The sequence below is a fragment of the Harpia harpyja genome, chromosome Z (assembly GCF_026419915.1).
Source record: "Harpia harpyja isolate bHarHar1 chromosome Z, bHarHar1 primary haplotype, whole genome shotgun sequence".
NCBI classification, from domain to species: Eukaryota; Metazoa; Chordata; class Aves; order Accipitriformes; family Accipitridae; genus Harpia; species Harpia harpyja.
In genome coordinates, this window is record NC_068969.1 from 5,154,188 (window position 1) to 5,171,911 (window position 17,724).

General features: G+C 47.7%; 1 protein-coding gene across 6 annotated transcripts in view; it reads right to left on the minus strand.

The window, feature by feature from the left end:
• Positions 1–17,724, minus strand: part of DAG1 (dystroglycan 1) — a 54,794-nt gene that overhangs the window by 23,677 nt on the left and 13,393 nt on the right. Inside the window, exon 1 of one of the 6 annotated variants that reach the window (XM_052777340.1) lies at positions 4,906–4,928. The exons of 4 other annotated variants lie outside the window; for them this stretch is intronic. The gene's annotated coding sequence lies outside the window, so the exon portion shown is untranslated. Of the gene's footprint in view, positions 1–1,210; positions 1,478–4,905; positions 4,929–17,724 lie in introns of those variants that run through there. One more of the 6 variants, XM_052777337.1, reaches the window with a different exon arrangement.

Sequence of the window (17,724 nt, forward strand, 5' to 3'; positions counted from 1 at the left end):
CCACTATACTGCCCTTTCCAACTGGGGACTCTGCTCCTGGGAAGACTTCTTGCCCTGGAAAAGGTAAGGTTATGCTCCTGGTAGCCCTTCCTCCAGCAAGAGCTATGGAGGGGAGGGGTGGAAGCAGCCCCAGCAGCCCCCCAGAACCCCCAGCCAGGGGCACTCCTGCAGAGGTACATGCAAGCGGCAGTGCAGAGCAGCAGCAGAAGCACAAAGGACACAAGAGCCCTTCTGCCAGCTGGACATGGAACATGTTTTTCTTTCCCTGCAGAGTACACTTCCCCTGCAAGGTGCAGCAATAAGACTTCTTCTGGAGGCAAGCACCTTCCCCAGCCTCCTGCAGCCCTGGGGAGGCAGGAGGGGATGAGTATGGTACCCACAAGCGCCTCTCAACTACGCACTTGCACGCTGACCTGACATTTGCTGGAAGACCATATGGATGTCCCTCTGCTTGTCAATCCTGCTCGAGTGGCCCCTTGCATCCTCCTGTGTGCTACTTGTCCTATGCTTGAGCTATGCCTCAAATGGCCGCTGCGCCTGACCTGCAGCAGTGACCGGCAGCCGCAGATTTTGGCTAGGCAAGGCTTCTGACTCTGTGATGAAAGTTTCAGCAACCACAATCAATTCCTTCCTCCCACTTTGTTATTCCCAGACAGCCAACTCAGATCATATCTTCAAGTGCATTCAGTTGAAAGGAAACTCAGATATTATCTTCCCAACTATTTAGAAGGCCTCAGAGATCATTTTTTCCCTGTAATTACAAACATTGCAGCCAGGTAGAACTGCCATTTTCCTGGCTGCTGGCAGCAAGCAAATTAGGATATAAACAGCCACCAACAAGCCAAAGCAGGGGGACAGCTTCACCAGTGCCGCCCCACACTGCTTGCAACCTGTGAGCAAGCCCCATCTCGAGGGAGGGCTGGTGGAGAAAGGTGATGAGGATCATCAGAGGTACAAAATGGATCCTTCCTGGAGGAAGCGGGGAGGGAACAAAGTGGGATGCACTGGGACATGAGGATAATGGGGAACAAGAGCCCACACTCTCCTCTAATAAAAGGAACAGAAGCCAAACTAACTTGAATCAGGCTTAAACCCAAACAAAATGAGAGGACCCAATGGGGTTGTGAACATGAATGTTGAAACTTCATGTGGGTTAAAAAAAAAAACAAAAACAAGGGAGGGATGGGACAATTTTGTAGAAGGCAGTTACCAAGGCAGCGTTTCTGGCTCAAGCAGCACTTCGTGACAGATAGCAGGATCCCGGGACAGCATTCAGGGAAATGACGACTCGCATTCCTCTCCAGCCATCTTCTCCCAGCTGTTATTGGAAAGGGCATATAGGCTAAATATACAGCCGTAGCAGGGCAGAGCAAGGGTCTGCCTGCCTAAGGGCATGCAGTTTAACGTGGCTTTGGCTTCACTTGGGCTTCCAGTGCGTAGCCAGCCAGAGCAAGCCCCTCAAAACTCTACTTGTAACTCCTGGTTTTATCTGGAAACAGAGCAAGAAAGTGTAAAAATCCTAGTATTTAATTCTATGTTTAAGGGAATGTAAGCTAAAGCTAGTACTAAAATCCACAGGAAATTAAACTACAAAATGTTAAAATAACAACAAAAAAGTTGGACTAAGCTCCTTCCATACAAATGCATAAAAATGCATATTTTGAAGATAAACACAACAGGCATGTACATATATACATGCACACAAACGCTTTATCAGTTTCCAAAATTTAGGAAAAACCAGAACTCAAGGCACCAAGATAAACTAGGTGTTTTTGACTCTAAATTTCTCTTTTGTAAGGAAAGCTTTGTAAATTGCTGAATTTGTTTGACATTAATTCTGAAGTGAAGACCATGGCATTACAGAAGAGCATTTTAGCAGAAGCCATCCTGCGGTAGAGCCCAGGACAGAGGACACCCGGGCTGGCAGAAGTGCCTGGGCAGGCAGCAGAGAGAGGCGGTCAACAGAGATGAGACCAAAGCACCACTCTGAAAAATTAGAGCAATTTTAATTTGGACAACGGAAGAGTTATCTTAGTGATTAGCATACACAAGGCAGACCAGTCCCCACGACAGTACACTGATTTGAGGGGCACTAATTGCTAGAAACATTGGAAGTAGAAGATGTAGGACTCTCGAGAGAAATTCCCCAGCCCTCCACGGGCTCACTGTGCCATAGCAGCTTGTGTTCACTGAAGTCTGATTCTGGACTCTCTAGAAACAATTTACATGGGGGTCCAACTGGTATACAAGTGAATCTGCAGGAACAAAGCTGAGTTTTATGTAGTTTTAAAACTAAAGTGGATTTTTGTACCAAAATGCAAGCCTTCAAGTATACAAAGATGAGCCCAGACTGTCTCTCAGCCATCCCCATCTGTGAAAGGCACAAATGAAGATTTCTAAGAAGGCAAAATAAGCTTTGTTTAAAAGGCAGTCTAACGAGATATCTAGAGGACCCCTCAGCAGCTCTAGCCAGAAAGTACAGTTGAAGCATCTGACAACAAGACAAGAAAGCACACAACAACAAGCAGCAAGATACAAGACGTCACTTTTTAAACGTGAGGACTACGAGGCATCAGAGTCCAATCTTGTATTCCTCAGACACAGCTCGTTCCCCCAGTAGCGCTGAAGGACATGTGCAAGAGCAGCTGGCGTGACAGTCACCACTGTGTTCTGTCCCCTGGTATCACTCACCATCTACCAGCTGTTTCAAGTCTAATTCACACCAGCTAACGACCTTTGATAGAAGTCACACAGCTAGGAAGCAGGTTTCTATCAAAAGTGCTGCTTCAGAAATGGGTTTAAATCAAGGCACCGTCACTGACAGGTGACCACAGTCTTTCCTCCACCCCATGCTCCAAAGGGACAAAATCATCCACAAGCCTCCAGCAGCACCTGAAATCTCAGCTGAAGCCCAGAAAAATACTTTCTCCCTAAGCTGCCCTGCTGTACTACGCAGGAGATGTTCTCTTCAGATGTAGTCATGAGTACTGAAACCAATGAGGCTAAAAAGATTTGCATCTCTTGCTTCATTTCTTAATTGAATTAAAGGCTGAACAAAACTCCTTATGAGGCTTCAGAGAATCCACACAGAAATGAAGAATATCCTAATCAGAGAGGAAGCTTCCACTGGACATTTTATCTTACTAAGGACTAAAGAGTCCACACAAAAAGAGAAAGACCCTGAGGGATAAACTTCCATGTCTAGCAAGGCAGGAAATCTCACTGAAGTTTCTGCCATGGTTTGGCTTTCGGAGCACATTACACACTGCACAAGTCACACAGGTGACTGGTGAGCTTTGGTGCGTCCTTTTAGCCCAAACTCTCCCACCTACCTGGCTGCTTACTTTTTAATTTTTTTTTTTTTAAATTTAAAAAAAGGTATAAAGCTCTTTCTGTCAAATTAGCAAGCAGAAGCTATTAGAGCGGTGAAGGACAGACTGATGGGCAGGGCAGTCTTGCAAATCCCCTTCTTAGGAAACCTGATCATACTTTCAAATCCTGTTCTGAAGGAAACCCTTCCGAGGCCTGAGCTCTGGCGGTACACCTGAGCCTGGCCAGAGGACTTGCAGCAGGACCCTCGCCCATGTTTTGGCCACGTAGTGGCAGAGTACTTTTTTCATCACCAGGACAGCATTCAGGCTTCCCGAGGACATGCCAGCACTGCAGCCACCAGGTAAGCATTAGCTTTGCTAACGGTACTGAATCAGACAGCAAAATGCAGGAGCACCCAGGAGCAGGCAGCTTGGGCAGGTGTTCCTCCAGTGAGAGAAGCAAACAGCCTGAGGGCTGCGGGCACCAAACCCAAAAGTGCAAATAAGAAAACCTTGACAGAAGTTTCATACTCAAGAGCCGCCTCAAAATGCTGTTTGGCTGGACTGCTTCATGGAGAGGCAGCCACATTCCAAGGGTTTATAATCACCTTCTGGGTATTCCACAAAATTCCTCAGATAGTGAAATATTTTGAGCAGGTCCTTGAACATGTTCAAGCACCATAATTTTCTATACATTGATGTCACAGCACCAGGGCTTCAGCACTAAGCACAGGACTGGAAGGCAAGGCTTAGGGTCGCTCTCCTACCTGCCAGGGACCTGACAGCCGGGCACAAGATCTGCTGCTACTACCAAAGGGAAGTAAAGCACAAAGAGCTAACATTAAGCAGACACACGAAACAAGGCAAGCAACACCAACAAAAAGCCATTTTCAGCACTTCAGTTATGTATGCAGTATCATTTATATTCTTTGTGGCAGCGTAACTAAGGGCAGGCACATTCTGTTTAGAAACATCCCGCTGTTCCATCAGCTTTACCACCCCACCCTACAACTCCAAGCCAACACATTAAGATTCAGCTTTATGGAGTTGCTCAGCCCTGATTTATTACTCAGCTAGCAAGACTGCCATAGCTCTTCATTCAAATGTATTTACCACCCAGTGATTTATGCAGAGCAGCCAGGGCATCAGCCATGGACCTGCAACTTCCGATGTTTCTCAGGAAAACTACTCTAAATGCTTCTTGGCAGAATGAGATATAAATGTTCCAACTTTAACCATCAAGCATAAAATGGGAAAGCTGCAAAATGAAGCAGCATTGCTCCCATGCCACAGAGGCAGAGAAAGCTTCTGGAGGAGGAATTAACTCTCTGAAGATCAGTAGCTTCCAGCTGGGCAGCACATTCCCTTAAACCTGCAGAAATTCATGAGTCACCAAAACCCATCAAACTGATAACCTCTTCCTGCAGGTGCACATTTTCATAGGTGCCTTCTCTTGCTAGAGACCAGGGAGCAAAGGGCTGGACTGCTTCAGTGAAACTGTCTGCTCTTCACAATAACTTCTGGCCCGAGTTGGCCAGCCTTTCGTTCACATAGTAAGTCCAAAAGCAACAGATCACTGATGGCACAAGCTTACCGAGGCAGAAGGACAGTGCGTAGCTTCACAGGTCCATCTGCTTCCCAACTGCTCTGGTGCAAGAAGATTGATTTAAATGAAAAAGCAAAGATGAGCACCTTAAAAGACAAGACACCCACAGAGTCTGCATCACATTCCTGCAGCATTAATTTCACTGCATTATCTTACAGCTAAATTATCTTGTTTACCTGCACTACATAATTAAAAAATAACCCTCATCTGGTTTTGACCATGGCCTTAATGGCTTCAGCCAGGAGCGGGGAAGGCTGGGGCTGTTCATCACAGGTCCACCAACGCAGAGATAACTCCAGTTTTTCTCCCCACCCTGCTCTGGTATTGAGAAATCAGGAGACAAGTTGAATTATTTCAAGGCAAGACCAGACTACTTCACTGTAAGGAGTATCAGAGGGATTTAGGCTTTTTTTAAACACTAACATTCTGCCCCATCTATATGGATACAGGACCCATTCAGTCCCAGTGCTCAAGCTCATTCCTTACACCGGAACCATGCATTCAGGGTCTGGCCGAAAAGGGCCAGAGAAAACGACCCTGACATGCATAAAGCCAGCATGCTCAACTAAATGCATTGCAGGGTAACATGCCCCTCTCCGCAAGCAGCATAGCACTGCACCTCCAACGTCGAAGAAGTTTCAAGGGTTGCTCCAAGCAAACCCCCTGCAGCAATTCCAACACAAACATCCTGCCATTCCCAGTACCCAAATTCCATAAACAAGAAAGTCCAAAGGACTTAAAAATAGGATCAAACTGTCCTGCTCAGCCACCAGACAAGTTATTTAAAACTGGGACCCAAGGACAAACTGGGTAAAGGCAGAGTGCTCACACAAAAAAGGGGAGGCAGGGAGACAGCAAGGACAAGATAAGGAAAACTGATGTTTTTCTTCCTAAGCAGCCACAAAGCCTGCATAGTGTAACACACTTGCAACAGTTAACTAGCTGGCATGGCATCTGGTGCCAGTCCTCAAAAAATGGTCCCAAGGTTTTGCCACAGCAGAAAAATCCAGTGATTCCTCCCTTCCTCACAGGAAATCTATCTTGTATGGGTCAGAGAGGTTGGAAACAAGACCTGCATGTTTTTGAGGGACACCCACCCCCCCAAATTACAGTGTATTTCAAATAGTGTGAGCAGAGGCTGCATCCCTCTATTTTGACTTGCCATTGCAGTTTTTACACAGGAGATGAAGGACTGTGCCCTGCCTTCCCAGCACGCTGACACTGTGTCCCACTGCTTCCTAGGTGAGAGTCCGGATGGCTGTGAAGAGACAGCAGCATGGACTCACAGCTGCACACAGACGTGGAAGATGGCAACAGCTGTGTCCTCCTCCTGACTCACATGGGCAGATTAAAACATGAATTAAGTTGTAAAGAGGAAAAAAAATGGAATAAGAAGATGGGACAGATCCTGTACCGACTTCCTTCCCAGTGCAAGGCAACACTGTGGAGCATGTGATGACTACCTACTCCCTCTGCAAGAATCCCAGGAATGGGGGCAAAGTCATCACAGCTCCAATGTTTGCCCCAGGAAAACAGAGTCGGATGTCATTCTGAGGCAACAAGGAAAATTAAATTAGCACTCAGCTGGGTTTTGTACCAGTTTGAGCCTCTCCGAGCTAAGCATCATCTCCTCTTGCTCACCACATGTGCTTTGGACATGCCAAGTTAGGTGTACTCAGACTTTGTAATCCTTTGCAACAGCAGTGCCTTTATGCCCGTATTTTCACTACTTCGAGCTCTACTCCCATACAGCCATCTTCTCTGCCTTGGGGCACCCAAGAGCAGAGCCCAGCCCTAAGCACAGGCTGTGCTGACCCCAGGGGAGAAATGAGGACAACCCTACTTCCCAGCCCAACAACCACCCACACTAGTCCTAAGTGTTCCTGAGAGCATGTAACAGTAGACAAATACATTTGTCCTTAATCACTCCAAGCCTTTTTTTCTGAATCCACCCCCCCCCAAGTCACTCTTGCTTTGCTCTTTGCTCAGCACCCACCTGATCTTCATTACTAATGCAACACCCAAATCCCAGCAACTTGTTTAAGAGGGCATCCCATTACTAGCACCCACTGGACTCTCATTGCTGCTCACACAGTCACATTCCTATGACTGTTCTTATATCTAGGTAAATCTGAAACACTTCCCAGAAAAACCGGATGGCTCATTGCTATCAAACAGCATAGGAGAACATAAACAATTAGCGAGAGCGTAAGAGCTGTATGAAGAGAGATGCTCAAGCACCACAAGAAAAATGCAGTCTTGGAGTTGGAGAGAGGCCGTTAAGCTCTGAAGGTGTGTTCAGCTTGCCTTCGCTTTACAGCGCTGCCGCAGATGCGGGGAAACAATTAAACTGCTTATCACAGTATGTCCCATTCAGCCTCCAGAGCGGGAGAGCAATTCCAATCCCCAGGTGGCAAGCGCAGCAATTAGGTACCCAATTACGTGCACCAAAGCTTTGCTTTGCTTATGTTATTTTACTTCAATGGTTATATAGTATTTCCTTGGCTTACTGTCATTAAAAGATTGTAGGTTCAGCGACGACCTGTAGGGTCTCAGCTGAGATCAGGCTGGTCCCGCAGGACTAAGCTGCACATTGTACCACATTTGGAGGATGCAGAACGGTCCAGATGTGGGCAGGTGACTTAAAAGTCATTCAGCAGAGCCAGTCGCAAAGCCTGGCCACACCCGCTGTATCCTCACTTGGAGGGGCTAGGCTTAAAGTTTAAAAATAAAAAAAAAAGTTACACCGCAGCCAGGGTTGTTAATCTCCAGCTCCACAACAGCCCCTCTGAAGAGCAACTCTGCATTGGCACTTGAGCCTCTTCTGGGCTTAATAACGGGTTGTAGGGGAAAAATGTGGTTTTAGCAGCTCAGTCCATCCCTTATAAAGCAGAGAAGCTATGCCAAAAATAACCTGGCTTACTAGTTATGGTCACCAAGCGCTCACTCACCAGGTCTCTGATCAGGGACCACAACACTCTTTGCACCACAGCATCACCACCATCACACCAGCTGTGTGTTGGACAGGAGAAGATGCCCTCCCCAACACCACGAAGGTGTTTCACATAAAGCAGTTTGCGGTTTTTAAAACAGTAGATAGCCAGGACTCATTCGTCAGCCTCCCCAAAGGAAGCATTTTCTTCCAGCTCGGACAAGGTCTCCAGTGCAGTTTTGCTGCGTCTTCAGCCTTTCTGCTGGAGAGGCTGGACTCCTGAGGCAGTTTTGTACCTGGCACTTCTCAGAGTCATGTATGACAACAGCTGTATCGAGAAGCACACTATAATGATCAAGAATGATGCAGTTTTGGGACTTCCCAAATATAATCATAAGTTCAGTGTTGTCCTCCAAAGGCCTTCACTATCCCATTGCAGCAAAGTTCAGAGCAAACAAAACCAGGTTACAGAACTGAAGCACCTCCCACAAAAAACAGGAAAAAAAAGCTTTTGAATGTAACAGCGGTGCCTCCCACCACAGGGCAGCAGCAGAAGACAGACTGCCTCTCATTTATTCCTCAAGACCTTATGCCAGCTGGGAACTTTGCTCATTGCTGTAGGCTGAGCCTAAACCGCTCCCCCCTCTCCCAACAGCATATGATGCTGCTCTAGGTAACACAGACAATACCTAAAACCTCAAGGTTGCAAATAATGAGTTAAAAAAGTCAGAATACCTGAGAATTAAGGTTGTCCATGAGCAGGTCACAGCAAGCACCAAAATTCACTCCTATTCTCCACCCCTATTCCAGCTTTTTATTCTCCTGCCCTTTGAGACAGGCAAGCCCTTCAGCCATCCACGGCTGTCAGCAACCAGCCCAGGAGAGACAGGATCCTGCTCCCAGGGCTGAGGGCGGCCGGTGGCAGCACCTCCCTCCATCCCCAGCACTGATTCAGCCCCTCGGGCCCCGGGCTGGAGGAGGCCCTGTATGGACAGGATCTTTGAAAACCTTAACTTGGCAGATCAAGTCTACAAAGCACTGGTGAACGGGGAGCCTTTCCGACGCCTGTAACCTGATAAGATACATAAGATACGGGGCATTTTTGCTGGGAAAGGAGATGGCACATGCCTTGCAACGGGGGGAGGGCAACCTTCCAGCCATTGTGCCAGACCAAGTACCTCTCAATGCAAGCAGTTAGGTTCCGTTTGGTTTTTTTTAAAATACTGACAACCTAAAGCTTTTTTATCCTTTAACTCTTGGAAATGGCTGAACTGCTTTTGCTGAAAACCTGAAACAAAGCCTGAGGCAGGGACACAGCATGGGAAATTCCAAGGTGAGCAATTAAGTTCAAGAGCTAAATGCAACTCCACCATCAGACAGTCTCTGCAGCAGGCGGTGTGACCGGTGTCACTAAGACACTCACTGCTCCTCCACGCAGGCCTGCGGAGGGAAAAACTGCCACAGCAGCTAAAGCAGGCTACCCCACACCCAGAGTTTTAGACTGAATCCACTCCAAACAGGAATGAATTCGGAAAAGTCCTGCAAGAGGGAGCTCTGGCCAAATCACTGCAACTGGGAGGCAACTTCTCGGGAATGTGCTAAGGGGCTTACAGCATCTGGACGTGCGTGCTCCCCGGTTACTGCCGCTACGCCCTGCTCCGTCCCAGCCTCTGCTTGATAATTCCCCTTGAAGGCAGCTCCATGGGAACATTACTCACCGGCTGACCCGCCTGCAGTCGTGAGCCAGGCAGGACTCCAGAGCTGCACGCAGGGCAGCGGGAGCAGAGCAGCAGGGCGCAGTCCGGATGCTGGCCTCCGACCCAGTCCATGGGCGAGGTGCTACGCAGAATGCAGTTAGGTAGCAATGCAAATAGCACTGTGATTAGCATCACTGCTTAAATTGCTGCCTTTGCTCTAGAATCTAAACTACTTTAAAACCTGAAGGAAGCACCTCCCAAATACAAGCCCTGTTTAGGCAAGATGGTGCTGTCGGAACAGAGTTTGAAAATACCATTTTGCTGCTGCAAAAAGTTACGTTCCCGAGGTCTTTATTCTGTGCCATAGTACTGCCTTGCTCCCTTCTTCTCACTGCTTTTCTTCCTCAGAAAAGCTATTTCTTTCTTACTCTGCTCTTTCACAAAAACAAGAAACAATCTGAAGAAAAATTGATAAAAGGACTTGGGGCAAATGTGCCTTCATTTTCTTTAAAGATATCAACTATCTAAATCAGCAGCGTCCCTATAAAGGCAAATCACTGAGACTGGAGATAGGTGCCCTGAAGCACTGCAGGCAACAGCATTATCCAGACCAGCTGAAGTAGCCCAGCAAAACACCCCACGAGTCATTGAAGGAGAGGTCTAATCACATCACCTACAAGTCTATAGCTTATTCTGGGTTTTGCAAGAACCAGCACACAGAACTGGAGTAGATCCAAAGTACTGAGGCATCATGTATTCTGACACAAGCACATCAGCCAGAATGAAAGCTTGAAGGCTGGGAAAAACATCCATAATGTCATTTGTGACAGGAGGTTTGCTCTGCTTGTAACATACACTGCCAACACGCCCAGGAAAGCTGTTCAGAGATCAACAGACAAAGGCTTTTCACCATTCAGCCTGTTATTTCATGTAAATTGGGTTGTCCTACCAGAAAAAGGAATCTCCATATGAAGTGCAAGGTGCTCAAAAAACCAGGAGCAGCCACAGCAAAAAACAAGTTCAAGAAGTACTCACACTATGGCTGAATCCCTTCAGCTCCCCCCCCCATGACCAGAGGGTCCTGCTCCCCCTATCTACAGGTGCAGTTCTGCAATCCAGAGCCACACAGTCTTCCCACTTGTCAATGCAGGTGATCTCCTCAAAGTATCACCACCTTAAAACAGGGTTTTGTCCACTGAAATAACTCCAGACTCCTCTGAGATATGAAGTCATGTTTTGAAAAGCAACAGTGCAGCAAATTCAATTAACTAATCAAGTCTGCCTTCTACTTGGGCAACCTGGAAGCAAGATTTCCCAAAGCCCATCCCCAAGATGTAGCATGTTATCTGCCAGGTATGCTGCTGTGACCCTTCCAGTGTGATCTAGAGGGTCTGCCTCCACCACCCCCTTCTTCTGGCCTCCTGGAGCAGGGAGTCCTGCACACAGCATGCCATGCCCCAGAAAAAAATGGGAAAACTACCCCGCTCTTCTCTTGAACCCTGATAGAGGCTGGAGGGGGTTGGAGAGGACACGCGCAAATCAAGCCAGAGGCAAACAGTAGCTCTTTAGAGGAATAAACCACTCGTCAGCCTGTCGTGATTGATAAGTACATCTGCCAGTCCCCACCTGCTGTTCACATTCCTGGCATTTTTTTCTGCAGCATTTTCTCCCTGAGAAGGGACCAGCTGCTTATCAACTGCTGCAGAGGAGATTTAAAGGAAGGGAAGCAGGCCCCAGCTTAAACAAAACGAAGGGATTTCAGGCCCCGAGCATGCCAAAGACAGTATTCTTGCATGAGATTGGGGAACCTACTGAAGGGGTTTATTCCAGGAGCCCTCACAGGTTCAGAAATTGTAATGAGCGTTAAGTGCTCCCCTTTGCTCATTCCTGCCATCATACCTCTTTTAAATTCCTGGCAGATAAAGCAGGGGGCTCCAGAAAAGTCTCTGTAGCCTCCAGCCACTCACACCAAAGTAATTTTCTGCACTGGTCAACCACTCCCTAGAAAAAAAAGGGACATAAGGGTGGAAACACACCAGCCTCTCCAAAAGGGTGAAGGCTTTGCTGCCTTCCCCACAGCGGAGGGCTGATGAGCACGGACAGCCGGGAGGCCGGGCAGGACAGCTGTTCAGAGCAGCAACAGATATTTCTGGGAGTGAAGGAGCAGGAGTTTAGTTCTGGTTTTTAGCCCTGGACATGGGCTGGAAGTTCCTCCTTTTCTTCAAGTTAGTTTTAACACAGCAAGAAGGTGAAGGAAAATAAACCAGTACAATTATAGCAGAGCCTCGAAGCAGAGGAGTGGAACGTTAGCCTGACTGTTGTCAGAAGAGGAAAAAGCAGCTCCGAGGAGCTATCAAGAGCTCACTGTCTTTAAGATCCCAACCTCTCTGTCAGACTAGATCAAAATCAGCTATTAGGATCAAATTTATTAGAGCGCATACCCATACTGAAATCCTATCAGCCTGGCTGCTGCAGGGAGCCAAGGCAAAGCAGGGTTTCTGGAGTTTGGGTGGCCCAACACCCATCTAAAAGTGCCTCCCTTTCACTGAAAGATGAACACACACAACTGCAAACAAATCTACGAGTTTTTGCTTATTTGCAGTCTTTGGGGAAGGATGGAGGCAGCAGGAAATAAACACAGCTTTCCCCACACCTGGAAGAGGAGTAAAATGCAAACCAGGTTTTTATTTCAGACCACAGCGATTATGTCCATCAACAGGCAGCACCGCTCCTTAAGGCAGACAGCATAGCAGTGCCTTTATAAACCAAGGTGGATGCAATACAAAATCTGACTTATTCTGGACGCTCCTGGGGAAGAGCCCAGCACAAAGAGCTGTGGCTCAGCAGGCAGGACACCCCAAACACCATGAGCACTGGTCAGCCACCCTTCTTTGCAGAGCAGCTTCCTGACCAGTTTTTGAGGTTATTTCCCAAGGCTGCCATACTCGGTCTTACAAAAGAGCCAAAAGTTAGCAGCAGCAAGGGGAAGGGGAGGGCAAGCCAGGTGTGAGCAGCATTTGAGTAGCTGGCTAATGGGTGCAGCTGTCCTCCAGTTTTACGGCTCTTGGAGGAAATTTAAACAGGAACTTTCTATAAATTAACTGCCCATAAAACAAGCATGTTTTCTCAACACACCAGAAGGTCGGGAGAGGTCTGCTCAGCCTCCTGTTCCCAGGACACAGCAAACAGCCTCCGCAGTCACAGTTTCTCCTTCTGAACCAGGAGAATGCGGATTTAGCCCGTGTAGTAGTAAGCTGGTGAGAGCACACTCGCAAAGCCATCAAAGTCATTCTCCATTCACAGCAAACTAATAATTTATGTTTCCCCTAAAATCCCCAATGCAATCCAGATGTCTAAGTAGCCTTTGTCCCAGAAAGCAAACTATACAACCGCCTCGGAAAGACAGCCACAGCTCTGCTTGCCAAAGTCCTCACAAGGCTGTTTATTCTGCAGGAGCGACAAACACATTGATTTCAACTCCTCCCAGGTCTGGAAGCTGCAGGTGATAAGGTGGTTATAGACACTGTCCCCAACCCTTCTGGCTTCCTCTTCCTTGAGAGGATTATTTAAGAGGTAAGAGTTGCCTGTTAGGGATATTGTGTTGCGAAAAACGCACCTGACAGGTCCCCAGTTTTGAGGGAACGAGGAGCATGGGAAAAGTCAGGGTGAAGCCAGTGCAGGAAACACAGGAAATAAAAGAAACAAAACAAATTGCTTAGGATGCATTAGGAGGACCAGAGCGTGTCGTGGGGTGCTCATTCCCTGCGGCCACTCTGAGCCGTGGGAGGAAAGCCCCTGGCAGCGAGGACCCCAGGAAGGGCCGTTTCACCAGGGGACAGGCTGGCTGGTCCCAGAAAAGGAGGAGCGAGTCATTTGGCCAAAGGGCCAAATTCCTCCAGCAGCACAAGGAGGGCAAGTCTGCAGCTGCACCTGTCCTGGGTTAAGGGACCCACACCAGCCGGGGAAGGGGCTCGCAGCCCCCCGGGCAGCCTCCCCAGCACCCTGCTGTGGGACCCTCCGGGCAAGAGCAGCGGGTTACCTGTGCTGGGGGGCTCAGCGCAGAGCCCTCCCGGCACACCAGCTCGCCCAGCCTGCGGGCAGCAGCCTAGGAGCACAGCGCACCAGGGAAAAGCTGTCCGAAACACCTATGGAAAGGTTTGGAAGAGTTGAAAATAGAGTTTGGGAAACAAACACTGACCAGCCATACAACTCTTCCAGGGATATTTTAGGCATTAGTCTAGTTGCATTCCAGTCCCTGAGTATATTTGCTATAAATATTTTAAGTCACTTTGTTTCAAAACTTATTATATCAGTCAAGTACAGTGCAATGCTTCAAATTTTAGACCTGCAGGCTGCCAGCCAAATTTGCTGCCAATTTTTAAAACTGTGCCGTGTTACCTAGGGTATAACATCGGATCATCTCTGGGTTTTTTTCAGGTGCTTTTCTACAAAGACATTTATTCTGTGTTATAACATTAGGTCTCTACCGATACATCGAGCCTTGTGGATTAACACATCTTTATTCACAAACCAACAACAGTGGTTTCATTTTCAAATCTACCTTTTTTTTTTCCTTTTTTACAGGCCAATAAGCAAAAGAAAATACACCAGTAATTCTGCATGCAAAGTAACTCTCTCTAGAACTAGGTATTTTTGTCATTGACAAAGCCACAGTACATACAACTGGCAGCAATTTCTGGGAGCTCCGTTTGAGCAGTGCGCAAGGCTGCCAAGACCGAAGTACTGCACGTAACAAGCCAACTACACCACAGACATGCCAAAGCTCCCCAAAGGCCCTTCTCCTCTAAAGACATGGCAAAGCAGCGTGCAGAGGGAGAACGGATCATCCTGCATCCTAACCTGGGTACCCTGCCTGCAAATAGGTCTAGAGCCATACACTTCTTCAACCCAAACACACTGCATTCACAATGATATCTAACCTTCTCACCTGACAGGCAAAAAGGGAAAACCCAGACATGGCAGTCATAGTTTTGGAAGGTCCAAAGCACTAGCAAACAGCAGGGTACGGCTCAGGGCACATCCTGCACCCCAGCTCTGCTGGTCACTCTGCCACTTGACGTTCCCATCCCATCAGGGATAGGGGTTCTTGTGCACCAGAGATACCGACAAAACACAGCTTAACCTTCAGAGCATAGATTTCCACCAGCGCTTTACAGTACACAAATACTAATGTTCGCAAATGAATGCAGGCCTGCTTGATCCAAAAAACACACAGCTGTGGCCAAGCATGTGTTTTCTTTGGAGAACAGACCAGACACTCCGAGCCTGGTTGCCTTACCCATTTTTGAAAGACAGATTTAAGTCAACCAAACAGATACCAACCAAGCTGAAATACCAACCCTCACCACAAAGCCTCCTGCTCTTCAAGCTCTTGGTTGCTACTGAAAGGGGGAAAACACTCCCAAGGTACTACAGTCATCTCTACCAGCCCTGCCAGGGAGATGGGGAGAGGGCATGCCTGCTGGGTCAGGTACGTGGGGCAGGTAGCTGCCTGCCAGCGTTCCTCACGAGTTATCAGCTAAATCAGGTTAGAGGAGCTCCGTGACCGTTCAGCAGGAACGGGACTAGATGACCCCCTCTATCTCCTTTCCCATCCTTACAGCTTAGGCTGTAAATTCTTCAGGGACAGCTACAAGCAGGAGGTCCTGGCAGAGCACTGCTAGCCACAGCTAGCCAGGACCTCTGCAGGGAGCCACGGCAGCGGTTCCAACAGCTCCAGGGTAAGGATGCTGGGTAAACCTAGAAACTGTGAAAAATGTTAATGTGTTGTACTGGTATGCAGACTGCACCTAAGAAACTGCTTAATTGGACACAGGTAGAAGAATCAAGGCTAAAGTGGAGTGATTTGTCTTAGGGAAATTTGTCTTAGGTGTAGGGTACCCAACATGCGCCACATAATTGTAGGGGAGCTTTGGGATGTGGGGACTTGCAAGGCCACCTGTACCAAGATGACCATAGCAGTGATACAGCCATATAAGGTTGAGATTGCGTAAGTAACAGGAATGCCAGATTTGGGTATGGATGTAGCAGGGTTGAAACCGATCAGCAAAAAGTAGTAAGGGGCTGTTATTTGAGAGTCTGGGCAGAGAAAGGGAGGGACAGGGGCAATGAAGAGATGGGTCCTGAAATAGAGAAAAAAAAATATGGAGAATAACGTGTAATATAAAGAACAAAGGAGGGTCAATCTTCCTGTGGTAGGAGCAGGGGCACCTAGGGACAGCCACGACCCCAATGTGCAGACTGAAACCCCCTGGGATGCCAAGGAACGCCCCCCGGACAACCTGCTGGACTCTCCACCCAGGCTGTGTCCAAAAGACTTGCCATAGGAGGGCAAACTGGGACAGACTTGCACCCTAACACAAAGTGGCATGGGAGGGAAGGGCGACAGATTTACAATTTGGTAGTAGTGCAATTTGTCAGATTTAGCAGTAATAATTACCAGCTTTAGAGCTACAAGTGTGTAAAATGCTCTAACTGTAAATTACTATCAGCAGTGTTTATTAGTGAATCAATTAAATAGTCAATAACTTGACTAGTTTCTCAGTAGGGTATTGCTTCATAATAACCATCATATAGCCTCTCAGATCAGCTACGCCTCCAGCCTGCACCCCAGAGGGGCTGGGATCAGACCAGGGGCTCAGCTGGGATGTCCCAGCCTGGAGGTCTGGGCTAGCTGCTGTCTAGGTATCTCAGTTAAGCAAAGGAGCTTGGTTAAGCCTGTGTGGGCAGATGCAATCTGGGCTGCTTGTCTTACGTGTTTGTACAATGCTTGATACGAAAAGCCTGTGACCCACCACTGAAAATCGTGCATGCCACCACCACAGTGTGAACACACCACTGGCCACACTTTTAATAGCTTCTAATAATAAACCAGGATAAAGAGCTTAAAAGTTTGAGGTGCCTGTGTAAAGCACACTTGCAATTAAAAGGACACTCCTCAACCACACCGCATCAGCAAGACCAAAGGCCAGGCCGCATAGGGCCAGGGATGGGACCCACCTCGGGTCCTCCCACTCTTCGAGAGGGCTGACCTAAATCCTCCCTCTTTCAGACTCCAGTGGCAGGAGGAAAATGAGCTGGTCTCATTAATTTCACCTCCCACTGCCTGGTGAACTTTTCTGCAGAAAAAAAAAAAAAAAAGATTCAAAGCTATGCTGGCAACCTGAATCTTCTCTGGAGCAGGAGGAGGCAAGCGACCTGCTGCAGCGCCGCTCACCTAATGGCCAAGCTCTGCTTCCAGAGCTCCTCAAGTTATTCAGCTGGGGACTTCTTAAAAATCCAGTTAGGACACCCAGCAAGGCAATGGTTTCTCTGCAGGGCAGTTTATGCAATAGAAGGGCCAGTAGTCCATCGTCAGCTGGTGGCTCAGCAAAGTCTCCTCTGATATGTAGGCAAACCCAAGACTGGCACACTACACGACAGGCGACACCACCAACTCCTCCCTGCAGCTTCCTCGGAGCCTCGCCGGAGCCAAGTACACCGGGGCACCCTATTTTCCTGTGATTTCCAGAGTTCAAATTTATTTTTTAATCTGATAGTAACAGTAGAAGACCATAAAAAAACCCCACACTGGCCTGAGCGGCTCCAGAGTCTAAAATAAACATGCCAAGCCCTATTTGTGATGGAGTAAAAATAGCTTGTTTCTCATCCCTTCCCAGGACCTCTGCTTCGTACACAAAAGCTTCACAGGTTAACTATAAAAATACCAGGCGTGCAAGGAATGTCTTGATTTGAGCTTTGCACTGTTTGAAGGAGTTCAGAAACCCACCTCAGCCCCGCAGCAAAGGGACACACCCTCAGAGCTCATATCCCACCCAGGGCTAAAGGCCAGGTGCTGTCAATTCCCTTTAATAGAAACTACCATCCTTCTAAAAAAAAAAAAAAAAGGAAAAACACTTCACTGGAATTACATCTTGTACTCTTTCTTGGCTGGATATTTTTAAATGACTCTTATTCCAAAGAGCGTTAACTATGAAATCTAGTGCAAAGCTGTGCTGCAGCCAGGACAGGCTCCCCGGGAAGTAGAGCGAGCAAAATCAGCATCTGCATCAAAAGGAGAAGAGAGACTGCAACCAGTCTGGCTCACTGTAAGAAACATCACTTCCTTGCAAGTTCTGCTAAATTAACTTTTTTTCCAAGGCTTAAATGTATCACACC